The sequence below is a fragment of the Etheostoma spectabile genome, unplaced genomic scaffold (genome assembly GCF_008692095.1).
Source record: "Etheostoma spectabile isolate EspeVRDwgs_2016 unplaced genomic scaffold, UIUC_Espe_1.0 scaffold00000690, whole genome shotgun sequence".
In the NCBI taxonomy this organism is placed as follows: Eukaryota; Metazoa; Chordata; class Actinopteri; order Perciformes; family Percidae; genus Etheostoma; species Etheostoma spectabile.
Window position 1 is genome coordinate 18,070 of NW_022602631.1, and position 7,392 is coordinate 25,461.

Here is a 7,392-nt window from a genome sequence, read left to right on the forward strand (position 1 = left end):
GTGGAATTACATGGGACTGATGGGGTGGTGGATGAACACTCAGTTCAGCAGACACAGTAAAAGGGTGAAAGATGCTATATTGGATGCTGAGTCACCTGCACCAAAACATGTAGCAGAGGGCCTTGGCATCGAGGAGCCTGTGGCAACTGTTGCAGCGTCAGGCTCAATATGTAAGGAGACATGTGCGGAGCATGCACAGGATAGGACAGCACAGGAAATCAGGAAAAGATTTTCCGTCAACTTAATACTGGATAAGCTGGTTTCGCGGATATTTAAGAAAGCAAAAGTGAACTGGGTCATTGGAAACCCAGACGACATGGTGAATTGTCTGTTTGAAAAAACATGGGCCATGGTCAAGGATGTAGAATGTGATAGCACCCAAAAAAACTTTCAAAACCTTGACAAGGCCATTTTCCAGGACTTGTGTAAGAGGTGGGGCTGTGCCAAAACAATGCTAATTGGCTTGCTTTTATAGGATCCAGTACTGGAAAAAGGTATTGTTTCCTTTTTCAAAGATCACCTTATGACACCATCAACAAAGAGTTGCACCATCCGCAGGTTTTTTTCATCTAAGGGTAAAGCCATCTCCAATATCTGAAGCAGTAGAAATACGGTTGCTGTTATGTAAGTGAAGTGTGATATTTCTACTTTGATAGGGTTTTCTCTGGGTGCTCCAAGTGTTTCTCCCACATTCAGTGAATATTACCTGATTTAAAAAAAAGGGAAGGATGTTCAGCATATAGCTCACAGACAGGACTGTCGTCACATCCAGGTTTACCATCTCCTCCACTGTTGTCTACCCTTTATGACAGAGGGACAAAGACCGATGGGGTAGGAGGTTATCTTGGTGGGGGGCAGAACTCAGCTCTCAGTGCCATCTCAGTAATGAACAGTGACTTGTCTACTGTGGTGGTACATTTAGGTTTACTCCGGGTTGCTCCGGTTTTCTTTCACAAAAATAATATCTAATAATTGATTAAATAAAACAAAAAATAAATAAAAATAAAATTGCTTATTTCTCTTCATTTCATGGAAAATGCATTCACCTGAAATTCAGCTGATTTGGTTAAATTTATGAATTTCACATTTGTATAAAGTACAGAGAAAACACTGTGTCCTTATGCAAGTGCAGTGCTTTTGTGTGAAACCCACTTGTATTGAAGTTAAAGTCAAGACCTAATCAATCCAATAATCAAGACCAATGTCTCACCAACAAATCCATGAAAATAAGAAAGTGTTGTAGAAATTTTCTTGCACAAAAAATCTGAGCAGGAATATTAGCTTGATATTTGGCAGTGAAGTAGTTAAAATAGAAGGCGCTTGCCTCTTGGTTTCTCAGGTGTCAGGGGCAACGCACTGGACAGCAACAGATATCCCAGGACTCTGTGCAGGAGAAGATAGAACTGAGCGGAGTGAAGAGTAGAAGAGACTGAAAACATATGATCAAAAAAACAAGAAGAAAGGGAACCGTGTACCATGTTAATATGATGACAGAAAAGAAAAGCGGTGGGATACAATGGACAAGAAGACATGCTCAGTTACCAACCAGAAGTGAGTGACACACATATGCACACATAACTCTCCTAAAAAACACATTTGTTTATGTTCTCCCGCTGCAGAACAGTTTGCACACAGAGGAGAAGGTATTCATCCCAAGTGTCTGAAAGTCAAAAGTAACTACAGTAACTATAGTATTTTACCAGTGTGAAGCTTCGATAGAAATATTTGTGTGTAATGTTACTCAGCAAGGTGTTTTGTTGTCTGTTTGAAGGGAGATACAGTTACACAGACACTATCTCCCTGCGGTGTTTGTAACGGGTGTATGCACACACACACACACACACACATTCATAAGAGATGGTGTCAAGGAACTTGCAGAGCACATATCAAACTGTTCTTTTACCTTGCAGTATTTGCAGATCCCCTTTTGCATTTTATTCACTTACATTTTTCTGATTTTTTCCCCCCATCCTGTTCCAGTGAAACAAATCTCTAAGATGACTCTGAATTAGTGGCACCTGGAGGAGATGAGTCAAACACAGAGGAAGAAAGTGTTAGTCAGCATTTAACAGCTGACTCTGGGACAAAGAATCCCAAGAGGAAAGAGATGACAAATGCTGGCTAATTGTTGCCTCAAAGCACAAGTGATTGCCTTTGAAATATTTCCCAAATGACCAAAGGAGGACATGGTCCAGGATCCTCTGCCTGAGCTTAAGGAATAGTAAGTAAACTTCTAGTTTACTTTCAGGTAAACTAAAAGGGGTATACAGCTCAATAATGGATCACTAGTGCCATATAACAATCTATGGGAAATTTGCCGTTCCTCATAGCAAAAACAGACAAATCAAAACGTCAAACAATAAATGAAATAAAACACATACTATACATTAAAAATGAATACAGAGCAGCAGTAAAAGTACAAACAAACTAAAGAAATTATTGAGCCAAAGTAATTCATGATATTGTACATTTGGTTGCTGCATTCATTAAAACATGATAAGCCATTAATTTGTTATGCGTTCATTATTCATGGATTGTGAAGGTGCGTTACCTTCATATGTTTTCTTGTGTTGATGTGTCTCTGCATAAATCTCATACAAGAAAAACAATATCTCACTGATAATTGCTGACATTAATACATTAGTATCTGCAAACAGCACCTGCAAAGTTTAATTTCAGTTTTACCGCTTTGAGTTGAAACACACACACACACACACACACACACACACACACACATATATAAACACACACATATACACACACACACACACACACACACACACACACACCTGGCATACTCTTGCTGACGCACACATGCGCTGCTGACTCAGGGACCCAAGCAGTTCATATCACTGATGACTAAAACGGTACCATTACCTTAATGCCCTCCTCACTCTATCCCCCAAACCCCCCCACACACACACACACACACGCACAAACACACTCAATGACCCCGCAGGACCCTCCCTACCTCTGCCTGGAGCTATACAATTCTTTAGATGTTCACCATGGTGTTTAATAAATGTAGTCTAAGTTAATTTAAAATGTTATTGTGTGCAGGATGTCACATCATAGATTTATTACTTCTGTGTTTAATATTAATCAATGTAGCCTGTATATTTATCTTTATGGTACTGATTATTATTACTCAGTCTTAAAACATAGCACACATTAGCATATAGTTAGTATGCTGTATGTCTTGTGATTAACTATGTAAACCAAGATATTCAGTGTTTAAATTTTGACCATGGGCACTCTCACTGGTTATATATTTAAACAACGGAAGTTTTGCCATAGTACAATAGTTGCCTTTGTGTCTAACTGCACAACTGTCTTTGACTTTGGGACATTGATGTTTTTGATTGGAAATTGAAAAAAATTTATAGTTAAGGCTTTGACCCATAACTACAGTCCTCTTAATATGCTAACAGTGTAATCCTACACTGCTTCATGGCCATTTCCATATGAACTATTCATCTGTTCCATTTCTCTTATTCTTTCCACTTTTCCTAAAGCCTCTCCTCTCCACAATGCCCAAACGAGTAAATAATTTCCAGGGTCAAAGCTTTCACAAGCTGAGGCGAGCCTGCATGCGCCGAGGGGCACTCTTTAAGGATTCGCTGTTTCCCGCCACCGCCCAATCCCTCTTCTACAAGAGGAAGCCCCCGCCGGGACTGACGTGGAAGAGGCCAGGGGTGAGTGTGACTTGCAGGGAGAAGCACTGAATCTTTCATTTTCCTGAAAGTATATTAAATGCCGATGTGTGAAAACAATCATGAATTGTTTTTTTTTTAAACCAGTTGAAACAACAACAATGAGTTATTTTACAGATGTATCTCCTCTCCTCCCACATCTAAATTGAGTGGCTGGATCAGCATGTACATTTCAATCAGATTAGGGTTAATTAAAGCACTTTCTATTATAGGAGAGGCGTCAGGCAGTGAAACTTCATCCCTCAGGGAGCACGTGGGGCGTGCTGCCTATGGACTGCTTCATTGGTGTATGTTTATGCAGTTGAGTTCTGAAAAAGCAGCAGCCAATTTAAATAGCCCAGGTGTTTTTAGAATGGTGTAGCTGTGTATAAGTATAGGTGTTTATTGTGCAAGCCAGCCGACCTTTAATTGTGGCAAGGATATGGTAATGTCAAGGTTAAATTATTTATTGTCTAGTCTCAGTGGCCAAAACAAATATATAATAAAGCAGTTTCTTGTTATGAGGTGGATCATTTTATTATACAGCCAAGAATACAAATTTAATTTAAATAGAAAACTAAATAAATCTTAGGCATTGTTCACCAAGTTAAAGAAGACTTTTTAATAGCTTTTTAATCCATTTTAAAATGAAATTTAATACCTTTCTACAGTCAAAGAACAGGGGGACAACAAAGCCTACAATTAGAAATTGAGTACATGAAATATTAACATTAAACCATATTTTTGTATTCCCGGCTGTTTCTAGTAAATTAATCAATTATCTTGAAGTGGACCTAGTTACAGTAAGTGGCAGAAAATTGATGGATGGATTAACCAATAGATAAAGTTATAAATAATGTTACTTTCTTTGCAGGTAAGAAAAATGTGCATTTATACTTATACTGCTGTTGCCAGTTCTGCCGTTGTTTACCTTTTCTTCTTCTAGACCGTAGAAATAGCAAAGCCTTTTATGAAGGTAAATATGGTGCAAAAGGTGAGAGCTTGTAGAATACAATGTGAGAACTTGCAAAACCAAAAATGTTAATATGTATGTTAAAATTTGCACTTTTTGCACTGCAAAAATATCCACATTTGTGATCTGAATTTGAAGTCACACATAGAAAAAACACCAGAGCTTGTAAAAAAAAATCAGAACTTGTAAATTGAAATTTGCGCTTGAAGAAATATTCACACACCTGTATTCTGAATGTAAAGTCACAGAGAACATATTCACAAATGTGTAGATTGAAATTTGCATGAACACAATGACAGCTGAAACTTAAACTTTTCTCATTACAAACAATAACAGAAGATGGGAATCATTTCAAAAACGTTTTAGCTATCTATGATTGTTTTATTGCTAACGCTAGCTCAAAACGCCATTCAACTGACAACCTAGATAGATAGATAACTTTATTGTCATTATACATGTACAGGTACAAGGCAACAAAATACCGTTTGGAGCATGCCTCCGGGCCGCTGCTAATACAAGCGCCGCCACATGCACTCCCTGAAAAGGATTTATGCAGACAGCAACATGGTACAATACAAAACATCACAACGTAATGCACAACACAACACACAGTTCATGTGGACACATGAAGGAATTTTTTGAGGTGGTATAGAGAGGGTGCGAGAAACACGAAATTGAGGCAGACAGACGGATACGGGGCGGGATGGGGGGGGGATTGTATGGTGTGTGTGTGAGATAATGAGTTACAGTATGTGTATGTGGGTAGTTGATCAGTTGCAGTCCAATTTAGGTTGACTCGGTGGAATTTGTTCGAATCAATGTCCATCACTCAATTGTTACCGACCTCAGCAACATGCGAGCATCCAGATCACGTAGTGATTTTTGCAGTCCATCCACCTTTTCTGCCAGACCGGTGGTTACACGAAGCAACTCCACCGACTGGGCCCTGATATTATCAATCCCCTTCTGCTCTTCCACGGTCCGGTCTGAGATGTTGCGAGACAGTTCACTGGACTGGTCAGCCCTCAGATGTAAACCTTCATCCTCTCAATCACTCCATGTAGGCACTCTTTAAGTTCCCCAGACAGCTTGTGGGTAAATTTGCTGGCGGCTGTCTTACCAATTTTCCAATAGGTCAGCGAGACCCCAAGGCCGATGACCAGGAGCCCCACCAACAGAATTCCAATTATCCAGATGTCTTCAACGTCTTCCACAGTGAGAACGTCCAGGCAGACCGCTTGCCAATTCGCCCAGGAATCGCGAGCATAGCCTGCAGGGAACGTACCACTTGGACATTGCGGCTCCCCGGAGAAGCATGTTTGGGTGAAAAAATCTTGTCAATAGCGCTGAGTGACCAGTTAATCAATTCCATTTTGAATGTTCCAGGAAAACAGCAGGCAGGGGACAAAGAGAAAAGAGAAAAAGTTCCACAAGACAGGGTAGACAGACTGGGAAGGAGCCAAGATAAGATAGAGGGGAGAGGAGGAAAAAACTCTGCTCTCGCCAGAAGCAGAAAGAAGTTGTTTGTTTGCTAACTTGTAGCCAGCAGTGATTAAACTTCGTCAAGTAGGTCAAATTTTACTGTATTGATATTACAGAAGTCTCTCGTTAGTATCTTGTACGCTACTTGTCGCAAAGTGACGCATGCACAACTCACATCTGCACTCAACGCAAAGTGACTCATGCACAACTCAAATCTGCATTTGACTTACGGGGAGTGACACACTCTATTGCTATGGGTGACATCAAGCAACTTTAACATGCAGTAAAGCATTCCGGGAAGGCGGCGCTGCATTTGAAAGAATGCTGCGCGTCAAAAAGCTGGCAAATGAATCCATTGAACGCAACGCAACTATCTAATAGATGTAGACGAAAGTCTTTCAAACAGACCATTTTTGATCTGAAAATAAGACATATTCAGCAACTGTATGGCCTATTCTCGCTTAAAATGTTTACAGAAACACGTTTCAGTTAACTATTTTTGTAAAATATGACACTGTATTCTCTCCAAGCCGCTATAACAGTGGTTTGAAATTCTCAAGCCGACAGACCCACGTAACATGTTTGTCCAATCAGCTGCAATTTAGGGGAGTAGAGCATCAACCATGGATCTATGACGTCGCAACACCACGCTTCAGTCGTGTCACAAAAATGGATCAGCACTGTGAGGGTGCTCTGTTGACGTCACATTTGCATGCGCCACTGCGGCTTCTGAAAAAGGCCTGTAGATAAAGTTACGACATGCACAGAGATGAGAAGGTTATGGACTATCTAACTCAGGTGGATACGGTGAATAAGCAAGAGTCCCAATAAGTTTGCATGTTCCTTTAATGTGAAACCCTGCTGGCCATTAATTTGCTGATTCAGAGAAGGAGAGGAAGAGTTAATGGTATTGTGTTCCTAATGCTCCACTCAGGTATTTTAAGCATGTATCAACAGGGAGTCAGATGATAGGGTGATATCTGTCGCCTCCTTCTGCTCACACGCACGCACACATGCATGCATGCACACACACACACACACACACACACACACACACACACACACACACACACACACACACACAAACTTATATGGTGTGTGTGTGAGATAATGAGTTACAGTATGTGTGCAAATGTGTGTGCAAATGTGAGCGATCAAATGACTGTGTGTAATGTCAAAGGGGTTGCTCGTAGTGACACATCCACAGAGAATTGTCTGTATGACTCTGCAGTTTTCCCTCTGATC

General features: G+C 40.4%; 1 long non-coding RNA gene across 1 annotated transcript; it reads left to right on the forward strand.

Moving 5' to 3' along the window:
* Window positions 1–1,306: 1,306 nt before the first annotated feature.
* LOC116674561 (uncharacterized) lies at window positions 1,307–3,758 on the forward strand. Its single transcript, XR_004328126.1, has 3 exons — window positions 1,307–1,551; window positions 1,981–2,221; window positions 3,516–3,758. It is a non-coding gene; the product is annotated as an uncharacterized LOC116674561 (long non-coding RNA).
* Window positions 3,759–7,392: the final 3,634 nt, after the last annotated feature.